Source organism: Chroicocephalus ridibundus, chromosome 3, assembly GCF_963924245.1.
Source record: "Chroicocephalus ridibundus chromosome 3, bChrRid1.1, whole genome shotgun sequence".
Taxonomy (NCBI): Eukaryota; Metazoa; Chordata; class Aves; order Charadriiformes; family Laridae; genus Chroicocephalus; species Chroicocephalus ridibundus.
The window spans coordinates 61161810-61177984 of record NC_086286.1 but is presented as its reverse complement, the minus strand read 5'-3'; positions in this window follow the sequence as shown (position 1 = coordinate 61177984).

Genomic DNA, 16175 nt, shown 5'->3' with positions numbered 1-16175 from the left:
TTTAGGGCTGATTTAGTGTTAGCAACAGGAAGTTCTGTGTCCTTGTGGAGTTTGAATGAATCTTGGGATTTCGTGCAGAATTATTATAACAACCATAAAGAAGAAATACTATAAATAATGTATTCAGCACAGTTCACAGGTCAGTCTAAAAAATATGATTCTCTTTTTCATCAATTGCTCTAGCTGCTCTTAGAAAGGTCTTAAGGTGGAAAAAACCCTCCTTCCAGTTGACCAGTGGGTTGTGGCCAGATTTTTTTCTCATTTAGTATTTCAGTGCCATACAAAATGATAGAGTTATCGTGAACTAGTTCGCATTGACTCCTCTTACTTCATCTCCTCTGTGTCTGTGCTTCTGGTGTGTTATATGGTCTCCTGTCTAACACATTGGTCAAGCCACAGACATGTATTGGAGTTTCGAATCATTTTTATGAGCTCAGTGATTACATTATGCTCTTAGAAATGGATATATTGAGAATATAGAAATAAAAATAGATGTATCAAGAAGTAAAGGCAAACATAAAAGGAAGAACAAAGCCATTCTGACACTGAGGAATGGAGAGTGGTAGCTTCTGGGGTATATTTGATAGTTTGAGTTGTGCATGGGTTGCTTGAACACAGGATTTTCCTACCTGATTACTCTGAATTGATGCTGAAATAAATGGGATAAACTACTTTCCCTTGGGATGATGAACATGGTGGTGTTTAGAGAACACCATGCAATAAGGATGCAGTTCAGGCCTCAGTGGGTGCATAGATTGGATGTTAATCTCTTTGGCCCTTCTAATGAGGTCAGGTTAACTCAAGTTCTTGTGCCTCTCAAAGGAACTTTGGGCCAAATGGTGTGCACCTACATACACCATTTTGGTACAGTTTGGATCAAATGATTCCTGTGATTTACAATCAGTTTTAATTCTGATAGTTGGAGGGGTTTTTTTTGTTTGGGTTTCGGGGTTTTTTTTAATTATTTTTTTTTTAAAGTATGTAATTCTTGCATTTGGGGTATTTTGTGAGACTCAAAATGAGAAAAAACATTCAAACAAAATCTCTGAGTTTGGGGAAAGTTTTGTACAGCTTTAGTTAAAACCTCATAACATGTAGAACTATAAAGTTTAATCAAGAATGCTCTGGTCAGGATATTTTTTGTGAACATAGCTAATAGCAAAAACATGCTTTCATAACTGAAATAACAGTTAAATGGGTAGTGAAAGAAATCGCAGTTAATGTTTGAATTCTGGTAACCCAGTATCAAAAGGATAGGTCTTATGTTGCTGATCAAAATTAATCAAGGAATATATCTTCTCTTCAAATTCCTAGAAGTCAATTATGTGATTTCTTACGATCATGTCAGGTACTGTTACAGAAAGCTGAGCTCTTGTGACTATTCCAGACCTGTTTGATGTTACTGGGCACCCTGCCAAAGTCTCCTTTCTGTATGCCAAGATGATAATTATTGACACTTCGTAGGGAAAGGGTTTCAAGGAACTCACATCAATATTTCTTCTGCAGTCAGAAACTGGAAATGCCACTACAGTGAAGAGATCCTGAAACCCTTGGAGATTATATTCCTGGACTGAATGAAGACTAGAGAGCACCAAGAAAGTTAACCTCAGGCAGACAAAACAAGGCTAGCATGCAGATGCCTGGAGTGGAACTCAGGCAGTACTGTTTGAAGAGAATAAATCTGGTGAGGAGGAGTGGGAGCGGGTGAGAAAACTTTATATGTGCAACGTGTTGCCTTTTAGGATTGAAGGTGTATTGTGAATCAAAACTAGTGCTCAGGAAGGGCTTGTTTCTACATCTCGGGGGTAAGTCACAGAGTGAGGGGAGGTGGCACCATGCAATAGGAAGATTGAAGCCATCACTTGCTGTGCATTCTAGGTTTTATACCACATCTGTTTGTAGCATTTGACTGTTTATCTTGGGTTTTCCTCACTCTCTCAGGAGCCAAATTAACTTAGTTTTGTAGACGAGGTTTTTAGGATGAAGGAGAGATGTCTCACAGAGTGAGCAGATTTTAGACCAGGATATAAAGTTTCTAGTCATTCTGATGCCTTTCAGATGTGAATTTTAGCGCTGGCACTAGCAGTTATGCTGGGCTCCTCTCCTGCTTTTGTGAAACATGTGTGTTCCACTACTGAGACTGACAACCTCACAGAGGGATGTGGAAGTTTATGTAGATTGCCATTAAGAGTTCATACTTGGGCAGCCATGAGCCACGGTGATTATGATTTCTCTCCTGCGCTGTTATTTGAATGCTTCAGGTACTTGCCTATGGTTGTCGAATCCTGCCCCCTGCTCGCTGCTTTGTCAAACTCCATGTGCTTAACAAGATGCTTAACTCATGTTAATCTTCCCTCATGTATCCCCATGTGTGTCACTCGTAATGCTAGCAAGTAATTCCATAAAAAGCAGAAGTTACAAAGTTTGAATCCCTACTGATTTGCACTTGGGTCTGCTGGTTTCTACTAAAAATCGAACTCTTATTTCAGTCTCTTTCTTGCTTAGGACTTCAAGAAGATATCTCACAACTTGCCTGCCAAGTCCCAAAGACATTTATGCAATTTTCAAATTTATTTAAAGTTGCTCAGTATGTTTAAAAGTTACTGAGGAGGAGAAACAGACTGATGGACAGACAGACAGGAGGCTGAAGAGAGACAGTGAGTTGCGTAAGTCTTATTTCTTTAAGAAACCCACAAAAAAAGGTGGAAGGAAAAAAATTTATGGTAACTGTTACATAGTTACATTTATATGAGAGCTGTTACATTCTCTGCCTCCCTGCAAAACACAGGTTCATCTTCATTGCAGTGCTCGCTCGGGTAGCCGTGCCAAAGCTGTACCATTTCAAGACAGTTTAGCTCAAAGCTCAGACCAAGCAATAAGAAAGGCTTGATATAAATAATTAACAACTCCGTATTTTAAGGTAAACTAAAACTGGTGATGATTTAGCCCAGGAAGTGCACCTTTACCTGTGGTGGCTCAGGAGCTGGCTGCCGTGCAGCTCAGATGCCTGCACAGTGTGATGGGGACAGGGACCCTGCCAGCACCCCAAAAGTCAAACCACCCCCTGCCTTTGCAGCTGCATGCCGGCAGCTCCTGTTCTGTCCTGTCAGCAGGAGTGTTTGTATTAGCACAGGACAGTCAAGTCTTCACTGCTTTATGAGCTGGAAGGTCAGCTACACTTGAGCTTCAATCTACCATCCCCTGCCCTCCATTAAGTTAGCTGCCTGGAGCTTAAAGCACAGTTTAATCTGTGATAGAAACTTATGGGAGTCTGCTCAGGGGCAACACTCAAGCTATACCTCAAACTAATTCAACAATCCCCACGAGACGGCGGAGGTTTCTTAAGGAAGACACCGCATGCCAAGAATGTGTCTATGCAGCCCAGAATAGCTCTTTATGGTGCCATAGTGGAGGCTGAAAAATTCATAGGACTAGCCCAGGGGTGTCTGTGATGAAAGGAAACTGGTTTGATGAAAGGCATCTTGCATGTTGTTATTTGAGTGTAACAAATAAGTGTTTAGTAATCATTCTTATTAATACTAATAGCAACTATATTACTGTAGTTTAGAAGCCTTGCTCACCAGCTCTGTGAAAAATTCTTACCAAAGAGTCACCGCAGAAATGATGCCCAAGGGGACAAAAGCCTATGATGCCCATAGTGCATGTCTGGCTTGGTACCGAGTCCGGAGATTGACTTGACGAGCTGCTTGGCTGGCTTCTAGTCCAGGCTGAAGAGCAGAGAATTGCCTCCTCAGCGAGGAGGCAGTAAGAAAGGGCTTCTTAAGATACCCCTCAGCTATTAGTTACCTTCTCACACTCCCCTTTATTCAGCCTGACATCTAAGGGGCTGGTTTAGGTCCTTGGTGATGGCCTAGATAACCTGTTTGACTTCACACCAAAGTGAGAGAAGAACTAGACCCTAGTCTGATGAATTGGAGAAACTATTTGAGAAGGTGCTTTCTGCTCAGCTCTCAGCCTGCCCTGTGCCATTTGCTCAGGCCACAGTGGGGCTTCAGCTTCACCCTGCTTTCCTGGGAGCTCCCTGGGCTTCCATGCTGGGGACAGGGCGCCAGCTCCCAGTTGGAGTAGTTTCGGTGTGATGGGCATTGACTTGCTATGCAAACCTAGACCAAGTCCCTGCCCAAGGTGGCATGGGACATGTCTCACTCTGCGCCATGTCTCTTGCTCCTCCCTCCTGTTTTTTCCTCTCTTCTTTATAATACACAAGCCTGGTTTTCTAAGCACAATATTTCAGCTCCTAAGTCCTTACACTACTGACTTTGCACTGAGTTTAATGGGAGGTTCACGGCCTAACGAAGAGACAGAGGCCTAAGTATTTTGTTTGGTTTGGAACTTCGTTTTTGTGAGTTGCCACCAACCACAGTAAAATCTACTGCGGTTACACGCTGTACGTTACATTGCCATGCTGTTCTCGTTAAAGTAATTAAAAGTGTTTGCACATAAACAAACGAACAAATAAAAAAAAGGTGCTAATCAGCTGTATTTCAAAAAAAGTTGAAAGAAAAATGATGCTGTCTAAATGGTTTGGAATAGTCAGGCCTATTCTATGTCTGTAGCAGCAGGATATAACAAAGGTAAAGATTTAAGGCAATTTTGACACCTTAAAGCAGAACTGTTAGCACTGCATAGACTTTCAAATCCAAAGAGGATTCAGCCTGCTCACTTACTGCCTTCGACATCTTCAAAGGACCATGGCTCTTTTTTAATCTTTCCGCTTTGCTGTGAAGCCATAGGAAGTTATTGACTTTACAGGCAGTTTTAGTACACAATCAAGCAAGAAAAAAATGCTGGTGTACTCTGAGGCTGTGAGTTCAAATCCTCATCTCTTTGTGTCACTCCCTTCTCTGTGCTGAGGCAGAATTTAATAGTGCAGAACAAATGGTGAGCTGTTATACAAGGTTTTGTTTTTTGACCCCCTTGTTGAGCCAAAATTCTCTGAAGACTTTCAGGGAGGCTTTGACTACCTCACAAATCTTCCAAATGCAGTTGGAATAAGCTTTCCACAATAATGCTGCTTGATTATAATTAGATATAGTTTGAACTCTGGATCTGAGCTCTGACATCTCTCTTCTTGGAAGAGCCCTGGGGTAAGTGGAGGCTGGAGGGCTTCCAGGGAGCGTGTGTTTGCTCGCTGGTCAGTGTCTGGATGGAGTGCTGCCTGCTTTCCTTTCAGGCCAAGTGTAAGAGCACTTAAATTTCCCTTTGCTTAACGCCAGAAGGTGCTATGAGAACTGATTCTTAAATCATCAACCAGCTTGGCAAAACTGGAAGAGGAGCTGAGACCATGCATATGAATGGGTTTTCCCTGAGCACAGACCTCTCCCCAGTTTCACTGGGGTGAAGAGCTCAAGTTTTTCTGGCCACCAAGAAAGCTATAGAAGGCAAATAGGAACAGAAAAACAAGCCAGAAAGGGAACTGCTGGGATTGTGGCCCCAAGCAAGTGCTTCTGGAGGCCCTTCTACCCACAGTGGGCCTTGAGCAGAGGCTGAAGTTGGCCTCCACCACGTGATCCCCAGTGCGTATTAGGAAAGAGGACTTTGTGCCCATCGCTCACAATTACATCTGTGTGAAACAAGCTGTCACCAATGTTCCTTCCTCAGAATCCTGAATATTAGCAAACAGTTTGGGCTAATGTCCAAATAATGGACATTATAAAAGAATGTAGAATAAGTGTGATGAAGAGACTTGAAAATCCTACACCAAATTATGTAAAGATCAGGAATTCAGTTTTGCAACCTGATCCTGACTGTACTTCAGCAATACAACAAATCAGCTTGCCTGTGTCCAGTAGCTTCTCCCAAGACCACACATGGCCTTATTTTCTTCAAATGTAAGAGATGCCACAAGATACTCAGAGGAAAGAGTTCAACTGGACATTTTGTTTTCTCACTCTTTTATTTGTTTTCTCCTGTTCTTAGCTCCTGAATGGTTCCTTGCAGAAAGCCTTAAAAACCTTGGAATGCTATTTCTAAAAGGATAGAACTGTTGTCCTTTAGTAGAAACTTTTGATGAAGTCTAAATAATAAAGGTACATTAAATGAATTTGAAGACGTAAGGTCCTAAAAATATAGCAGTGATGACAAGTAGTTTTGTAAGTCCCCATTTTGGGAGATCTAACCTGAAACCTTTAGAAGAGTCTTGATTTTACAGATGGACTAGGTGCTCTTGTAAAATTTATGTAGTGAGAAGCTTAAGAATGAAAATATTTTAAGCCCCTCATTGTTTGGAAAGTCTTGAACTATAGCTTTAAGGAATTTATGAACTATGTACTGAATAACTAAGAGGTAAGGGTTATGCGTTATCTAGGTCTTATTTAGCATTTGTCTTCTCTGTTTAGAAGTAAGGACAAACAGCGTTAATTACATTTCCAAATGCTTCTATATTTGGAACACTTGTGTATACCAGTTGAAAATAATATGAATGAAGGACTGAAAGCCTGTCTAAACATGTTCAAGGGATAAAAGTGAAAGTATCTATCTGAGCATTAGTTAATGTAGGAGAAAAATCATGATGAAATCGAAGAACGTCTTTCCTTCCAGTGGAAAGGAGGCACTTGGAAAGCACAGATACTCACAGGATCTAGTGGCGATAGCTCTGTTTCCACGGCTTGAAATTATACTCTGCCCTCTATAAAAATGAAGAAAGCCCTAACACTGTAACAAGATGACAGAACATTTTTTTTCTGCTGAGAGCTAAGCACTGCAATGGGGAAATTTTAAGAAAGTTTTATACGCAGCTGTATTGGGCCAAAGGACTTGCTGTTCTCTCAAGAGCCTTTGCAACCTTATTTTCTGGGATTCCCTGACATGCCACGAGAAACTCAGAGGAAGGAGTTCAGTTAGACCTTTTATTTTCTCTCGTAATTTTTCACCTGTTAAATGTGTGAGCCTCAAAGGATTGAATTTGTAAGGAGGATTTGAATGAGAACAGAATAGTTCTCAGCTTCATAAGGTTAAAGAGATTGCATTTACTGAGTGGCAAATTAAACAGTTTGCCATATGAGATGGTAATCAAAAACATTGTGTTAAATGTCATCAGGATGGATGCAGGCTCCATTTGACTGATGTAGGAAGCTGTATGGCTGTGCTATTGCCACTGTATTGTGGACAGGGAACACACGTGTGAAAGCTATCAGGAGGTGAGAGAGTACAGTCTCATTTGTCCCACAGTAAATGCTTATTTCTTTATTTGTATTTTCATAGTTTTCTTACAGATCAGGACATTATTTCTTCCAACTTAATGATCCTCTGCATCACCTCTTTAGATATTTGGGACTTCCAGAATCCAATTGTCCAAAAAATTAAATAACTTTTTCCCCTTCATTGGAAGCAGCAGAAGCTGGGGTACAATAATAAAATATGCTCATGTTTTGGTTTCTGGTAATTCAATTTAGGTCATCAGAACTTTATCAGCCTTTGCCATCCCATGAAGAAAGGGCATCAGCTGTGTGCTTTTGCTCTCTTTCACTGTTAGCCTTGCATCCTAGTGCTCTTCTCATTTGCATCCATGCCATCATCTTCCTGCATGACCCACTCTGGAGTGAACTGGTCAAATCTTGCATTTATTGCTAGAATTCTAGTTTGTGTCTTTAACTTTTCAGAGAGAGACCTGGGGAGAATTCATTTAGTTCAGCTGAGGCGTTAGCAGCCTCCTCTCTGACAGCCATTACACTGTCATGACCTGTCCTGCGTATCTAACACTGGTCTATTCATAGTTTTGATATCAGCATGCTGGGCAGGTTTTCATGCTAAATCATCTTTCTTCACTGGTCCCTACTTATACTGCAGCAGATAAAAAGGCTTAGATTAGTGCAACGGGCAAATGGGTCTCTTTATGTCCTACCTTCTCAATGTAATTTTCTGAGTGAATTAAATGGATGGACTAGCAAAGCTGGCCCTGAGACAGAGACATGCTGTGGGGAAGCTACCCCACAGAGGCAATCTTATTCTGCCAAATCGCTTGGTGTTTTGTGATATTGACTAAGTGAGGTCAACAAAATAACTTCCACCGGTGATGATAAGCAGTGTTTGAACATAAGGCACCAGAGGTAAAAGATCACCTAAACCAGTGGTCATCCTGAGAGCAGCCTGACCGAAACCCTCAGCACGGCAGGTGGGAAGATCCTCAGCGAGGCATGGGACTGGTTATCGCACGTGGTCTGTGGGAGCAGAGCTCCTATGGACATGAGCTGTGGATGGGGACCCGGGCTGCAGCCGCTGCACAAGCAGGGAGCAGCAAGTCAGTCCCTCCTCCGAGCAGCTTACAAGGATAAGCAAGGAAACAACAGATGGAGACAGGCAGATGGAGGAGCACCAGGAAACACAGAAAATATTAGTCAGCATCATAGGCAGTGACCTCAGCATACCAGAAGTCTAAATGTTGTCAAGTCTTTTGTAGGCATCCCAGAAAAGGAGGGCTTTAAAGAGAGTGTTAAAGGAAGATAATGAATTGTTTTGTAGATATTTACAGAGAGCGGCTCCTAAGCATCTGGGAGAGTGGAAAGCAAAGCATGAATATGTTTGAAAATTCATTTTTGAGAACCTTTCAAGCTGCCTAGTGGAAGATTTTATGGGTGGGAGCCTCTTAAGAAGCTTACTCTTGGTTCAGAGTAAGAGATGGTAGAAGGCCAGGGGATAATCCATGAAGAACCTTCCTCTAAAAATGGGAGACATGACCTTTAAAACATCAGTCTGCGTAGATATGCGTGAGGGCTAGAGAAAAAGAAGACACACTTTTTGGAAATACTGCAAGAAAATGGAAGGGAAGGGAAGGGAATGGAAGGGAAGGGAAGGCAAGGCAAGGCAAGGCAAGGCAAGGCAAGGCAAGACAAAGCAGGGTGTCATAGGACTTATTGGTGAAAAAACATGGGGGTCTGTGGCGTGGACAGACAGAAGTTACCACCTGAGCAACCCAGTGTTTCTTCTGGCACAATTAGTTCAGATCATGAATCTGATCAGTTGTTTTAATGAGAAGGGAAAGTAGGGAAGATGATTGCCGTATAGTGATATACAACCCAGGCAGACTTAATGTCCTGTCCAAGTGAAAAAAGAGAAGAAGAGCTCAGAGATACTGTCATAGCTGACAGTTTTCCTCACTGGCTGAAAAAGAATTGGATGACCTGGAAAAAGTGAGGGGCAGTGTGTATTTCTGAGGGATTGGTGGACAGTGTTGAAAGAGACCTGGAAATAACAGAGGACAAGAGCAGAGTTTGGGCAATCTTGGATGAAGAAGGAAAACTGATGTAGGCAATAGAAATATAGAGGAAGAGAAGTAAAAATAACTCATTGGCAGCCTCATTCAAAGGGAGGATCTCAGTGAGGATCGAAGTAGGAGAGGCTGTTGGCAGAAGCAGCATCAGACATGGAGACATCACTGTCTGTGTGAGAGTTACAGTCTAGAGGGACTGAAATGTGGAAGATAAGGAAGAGGTGCACTCCAGAGAGAGCAGTGGCTGGGGGTAAGGAGAGAGAAGAGCAACAGATATGAGATGAGGGATGACAGAATGGTAAAAAATAACAGCAGCGATGGCATATGAGAGTGGGGATTGATGGTAGGCAAGCATTACGGATGTGTATGTGGGCAGGCAATTAAACCAGTGCATCTTTTGGTTCAGTTTCAGTTTGGATTCTGTGGCAACAGAAACCTTTCTGGTTTGATACTGTTTTGAGCTCGATAATATTTCAAAATTGTTATATAGGCTCAGCTCCTATTCAAGAAAAATAAAATATTCAAACCAATTTTTTTCTAGTTTTAGTTCAGCTTTCTGGAGGTAAAAGTGGTGTGTTGCTCCAAGAAGCTGCTGTTAGAGAAGGGTGGTGATATAAATGGGGAAATGGAGGCAATAGAGGGAGAGGGATAAAAATGGAAAGGAGAGGAGGAGGAGGCTGAGGTGACATCCCTGGGTGGTACCAAATAGATTGGGTTAAAAAAGAAGGACGATGAAAAAGCCTTAAAAAAACAGTGTTGGGAGACCCTAAATAAATAGTGTTTGGAAAAAATCCCATTCACAAAGAGTGCAAGGGATGTATGCACCTTTTATGCAGCCAAGCAAAATGCAAAACAATGGAGCTGAAAATCAAGTCTGAGAAAAAAGAAAAGCAGCTCCTGGAAGAATTGTTAAATAGAAGAGCACAAAAAAGCAAATGTCATCACAGATAAAGTCACAAAGGTAAAAGTGGCAGAGTTGCTAGTTCAAGCAAGCACCAGCTCTTATTTTTACATATTTTGTAATTTAATATAACCTAATGATGTCTCAAACTCAAAACAATTCAGGTAATTCAAAGCAAATCCTTTGAAGACTGCAGGAATACAGTATATACATACATTCTCCCAAGCATTCATTTGGCAGGGAGCCTAGAAAACGCTGGTGTTCTGTGAATGCTCACATGTAGCAGTGCACTGCCAAAATTTCAACAAGATGGTCTGTCACAAATTTGCCATTGAATTGATGGCACACCTAGTTGGCAGGCAGGATTGGTTGGAAAAGAGAATTTATTTTCAACAGGGAATTCTGAAAAAAAGAACCCCGAACCCTCAAACACAACACCTTTTACTCAAATTTTCTCACAATTTAAGCAAGCAAGCAAACAAACAGAACCTTGAACTAAGAATTGAAGTGTATGGTGATTTTGAAAAATGAATTTTGTTTATTATCTTCCCAGATTTTTATTAGTGTGGGTGTGAGCGGTGTTCCCCTTCTTCTCCTGAAACATGTGATGAAGGGAAGTCAAAGTGCAGGGCCTTAAATCTGGAAACCAGATGAGATTTTGATGTTTCAGTTTTTTGACTTATTTCTATTCTTTTTACTTACTGTCTTGAAATTTTTTATTTAAGAGTTCAGGCATCCAACTGAATTATGGCCACTGAACAAGTTCTGCAAGTCCTGTGCTTCAGAGGCAGGCTAAGGGGTAGATGACAAAGGCAGGAGAGGGTTTTATGGGGTTAGAGAAAAGCTGGCTCTTGGAGGGAGAGCAGTACAGTTTGTGGAGGAGCTGCTGTAAATTCTTTTCAATTTGAAATCTATAGGATTTGATCTTCTTGTGAGATATTTTGAGCCAGTGGCTAAGTTTGGCATGTCAGAAATCTTCATTAGACAAGACAGAGATTTATGAGCTCAGCTGGATATTGACATATATTAGGAAAAAAACCCCTATGTATGGTTGGTTTTACTGGACTATCACAGTGGAATAAAAGCTACTTTTCTATTACTGGCTTTAGAAAGGCAAGAAAATAATTGTGTAGCTCTCTTTCCTAATTCCCTCACTTTGTTTACTTCCTCAATTTGTCAAAGAAAGTTGCATGCTCAAGAGACACTTGCATGCCCTTGGTACCTGACAGTTGGTTCTTCTGGAGAAGAGGAAGCGTCTGAAAAACATCACTCGGGAAGAGTCTGCAAGAGGATGGTCCATCGGTCATACCAGGAATGACATTGCCTCCAAAGGCAATGTCATGGAGGAGTGAGCTGGTGGACATCTCTCTCTCGTAAATCAGAGGTGGGGAGGTAGCAAGCTAGAGGCTGCAGTTTTGAAATACTGGTAAAAGAGCTGTGTTCAACCTCCAAACTGAAGTGTTATCACCTCTGAAGGGTAATGTAAATACTTTGAGGAGACTCTATAGAGCTTAGTGGATTCAAGACTAAGAAGCTATTCATATTTTCATACTATAAATAATGTAGAATATTTAACAGCTCCTTAATATTGATGTTGGTGGCACACTGGTAAGCAATACTTAGCAAGTCAACGAGAATAATGTCAGACAAAGAGGTAGAAATCTTTTATCACAAATATATAATAATATTTTGCTATCACCGTTGAGGGCTCTTGCTAGCCTCTAGAAGGCAAGTTATTTTCCATGCTGATTTCCACAGGATTAGTGTCAAGTATTGTTATTGTCTTGTATCTCTACATATACTTATGCAAGTAGATGTGTTAATACAGTATTAGATTGTATTGTTTAAAAATGTATAGAGATGCCATCTGGTCCAGCTGCTGTGTGGGCCAGTAACTGTTGTATTGCTTTATTTATATCATTTTGGGACACTCTTGCTGTTAGAATTTGGGGCTAATAATGTGTATGAGAATGGAAAGATTTAGCTGGCTAGAAATGTTCTCTTGGAAAGGAACTGGGTGATGAAATTTGGAAAGGTTCATTTTCTATGTTGATGTCACGTTCTGTTTAACACGTTGGGCTTGAAAGATCCCCCAGGTGTTCTGTATTTGTGTATGATTTTGATAATATTTTCTTCAATTTAGTTCCACCTGATTAGCCTTTAGCTTTTAAGATCTTTGACTAGACTGCCACTTAAAGAGAAATGTTTCTTTTGTATAGTCTCATATATCTATCTATATCTATCTATCTATCTATCTATCTATCTATCTATCTATCTATCTATCTCCTCTATAGTCCAAGTCCAAGCAAGTATTTTTTGCATTGTTTCAGAACTACAAGCGTATACACATTCACTCATGTAACATCCGTCACCAACTTGGCCATGTGTAGCTGCTTGTGGATGTGGCTGTCCTGACAGTATGTCCCTTCTTGCAGTGCAAAGGCAATGAGGGCCAAGAAGTAGCTGGCTCCTGTTCACTGCAGAGCTATCGAGCAGGGTCAAATAGTTTAATCTGTTCCCCTTCTCATTTTCTGCCACGCTGTTCAGCTAGACTGTAAACTGAGGCAACTGTCTCCTACCACGCGCTTCTACAAAGTACATCACAACAAGATCACTATCTCAGTTAGGGCCTCTGGGCACTATCGTATTATAGATAATTAAATATACCTCATGTTTTTAAATTGTTTCCAATCAAATTTTGTGTTAAAGAATTTTGTTCTGAATTCAGACTGTGTGTGGGATAATAATTACTTATAATTATACTTGATATGATTCCTACAGAGGACAGGGGTTTATGTTGGTGTCACAGAGATCATTAAGTTGTTGTGTATTAGCTTTTTACGAGCATTTTAAAGAAATGGTGATTCAGAAAGTAAACAGCAAACCTCTGTTTTTAGGTAGGAGATTTTGATATTAGGTCAGCTATGTTGCATCGGCAGCATAACTGAAACTCCGGTGATACCTATTACAGATGAGCTATCTCTATCAACAAACTATCTTCCTATCAGAACCTTCTCTACTCCAGAATAAAATGGAGTTTTAACTTCAGAAAGGACCATGGTGATTTCTCGTCCCTCTCCACTGGGGTGGGTCATATCTATAGGAATAAAAAGAGCCTTTATTAACAGATACAAGCACTGCCCACCATCAGCAGCTTGAGACTGTTTTTATAGGACAGTAGTGCTCAAGTACTTTTCCTGCACAGTCACAATGGTGACCTGAGATAGACCAAATACTCTGGAATTTGGCTAAGGCGCTTTTTGTGTTAGTAGTTCTTCTGAGAACTGAAGGCATTTCTGAACATGCCCAGACATTGCAACATGTCCTGCGCAGGGCAGTCATTTGGAAAACTAGGCTTGGCTGCTATGAAGAGGGCTACAGTCCTGCACAGGCAAACACAGGTGAGAAGGGCTGTGCAGCAATTAAAACGCAAGATTTTTCACCCACATATCATAGAAGGGAGCCATTTATGTTGCACCATTGTCTACCTACAGGTAGATAAAATCTTCCACGTTTGAATTCTACTGAGTGAATTTAGAGCTTCTTTCTCAGTTTTGCAGTGCTGTTGTTTTCTTTATTTTAACAATAAAATGTAAATTGTTCCTACTGCAAAACGACTCCAACTCTACCAGGCACCTTTTGTGTAAAGCTTGTATAATGGAGCCTCTCATTTTTGAAAAACAAATTAAGTTATCTCAACTTATTCTGTGGGAGTACAAATATGTTCTCCAGGCAGTTGATAGGCAAGGTCCTGATTGAACGGGGCTGCAGAAGATGATTATGGAAGAAGAGTATATGGATCACATGTACGCAGTAAAAGAGAAACAGAATCCAAACTAAGGCTGATGGAATCGGCTTGCAATTCAGGTTTTCTGAAGGAGGGTATTCAGACTCAAACAGAGACAGAAAAGACCTGAGGTCTTTATTACCCACCGCTCCTCTCATGAAAACTTGGTCACTGGAAGGCAATGAATGTTACTAACCTTCAGGTGAAGAGTCATTGGAGAAGACTCCTCCTGTGTGGATGTTTTGCCTGCAGCCAGGGTTGTATTCTTCCCTGTGAATGTGAATTGTTGTGGAAAAAAAGGTGTAGTGCTCACAAGTGCAAGGTACACAGCTCCAGCATGGAGCAGGATTCAGCGTGTACGTGGCACAACAGCTCTGAAGGAAGGAGCAAATAAACAGTGTTTTGGCCCAGCGCAGAAACAAGACAGATCTAACCCTGTACCAAGAATCTGCTAGGATTTGGGGAACAGAAATAAGAAACTAATATTCATTCAACTGCAAATAACAACACCTATATCCTCACAATGCAGCCCAGCTGGTGTCACAATCCTTAGTCTAGTCTGTTTTGGATGTGGGGGTAGGATGAGAAAGAGAAAGGAAAATGCCAAAAAACCACCTATCTAAAGACTGTGGAAACTTTGGAAATGCCTGAGCAGACGAGCAAGTTGTCTTCAGATACTGCTGAGTGTGCAATAGCTAATGAGAACTTTACTTCGTGGCTTTTAAAAAATACAGATGTTATTGTTTCCAATCCAAAGTTGCACAAGAAAGACTCGCAAAACCGTCAATGTCCCACTCAATTACTAGACAGAAGAAGAGAGAAGTACCTTACTCTGAGCTAACATCCTCAGCCGCTTTGTATCTCTCCTCATTTCAAGCACTTTACTTAGCGATGAAAGTGCCACTTATATCTGAATCAAAGAGTTGCAGAAGAGCCCTTTGGAAAGCGATGAACTCAGACTTACTCAAGATGATCATAGAATCATAGGGTTGGAAGGGACCTCCGGAGATCATCTAGTCCAACCCCCCTGCCACAGCAGGGTCACCTAGAGCAGGTTGTACGGGAACGCGTCCAGGCGGGTTTTGAATGTCTCCAGAGTTGGAGACTCCACCACCTCTCTGGGCAGCCTGTTCCAGTGCTCTGCCACCCTCAAAGGAAAGAAGTTCCTCCTCATGTTTAGGTGGAACTTCCTGTGCTCATGTTTGTGCCCGTTACCTCTTGTCCTGTCGCTGGGCACCACTGAAAAGAGCCTGGCCCCATCCTCCTGACACCCACCAGTTAAGCATTTAGAAGTGTTGATAAGTTCCCGCTCAGCCGTCTTTTTTCCAGACGGAAGACACCCAAATCCCTCAGCCTTTCTTCATAAGGGAGGTGTTCCAGCCCCCTAATCATCTTGGTAGCTCTCTGCTGCACCCTCTCCAGCAGTTCCCTGTCCTTCTTGAGCCAGGGAGCCCAGAACTGGACACAGTACTCCAGGTGCGGCCTCACCAAGGCAGAGTAGAGGGGGAGGATGACCTCCCTCGACCCGCTGGCCACGCTCTTCTTGATGCACCCCAGGATGCCGTTGGCCTTTTTGGCCACAAGGGCACATTGCTGGCTCATGGTCATCCTGTTGTCCACCAGGACTCCCAGGTCTCTTTCAGCTGAGCTGCTCTCCAGCAGGTCAGCCCCCAACCTGTACTGGTGCATGGGGTTATTCCTCCCCAGGTGCAGCACCCTACACTTGCCCTTGTTGAATTTCATAAGGTTCCTCTCTGCCCAAATCTCCAACCTGTCCAGGTCTCTCTGTATGGCGGCACAGCCTTCCGGTGTGTCAGCCACCCGTCCCAGCTTTGTGTCATCAGCAAACTTGCTGAGGGTGCACTCTATCCCCTCATCCAGGTCATTGATGAATATACTGAAGAGGACTGGACCCAGTACTGACCCCTGCGGAACACCACTCATCACTGATCTCCAACTAGACTCTGTGCCCCTAATCATGACCCTCTGAGCTCTCTGTTTCAGCCAGTTATCTATCCACCTTACTGTCCATCCATCTAACCCACTCTTCCTAAGCTTCCCTATGAGGATGCTGTGGGAGACTGTGTCGAATGCCTTGCTTAAGTCAAGGTAGACCACATCTACCGCCCTCCCCTCATCTATCCATCCAGTCATGCCATCATAGAAGGCTATCAGATTAGTCAGACATGGTTCCCCTTGGCGAATTCATGTTGAGTACATCTGATAGCTTTCTTTTCCTCCACATGCCTTGAGATGAC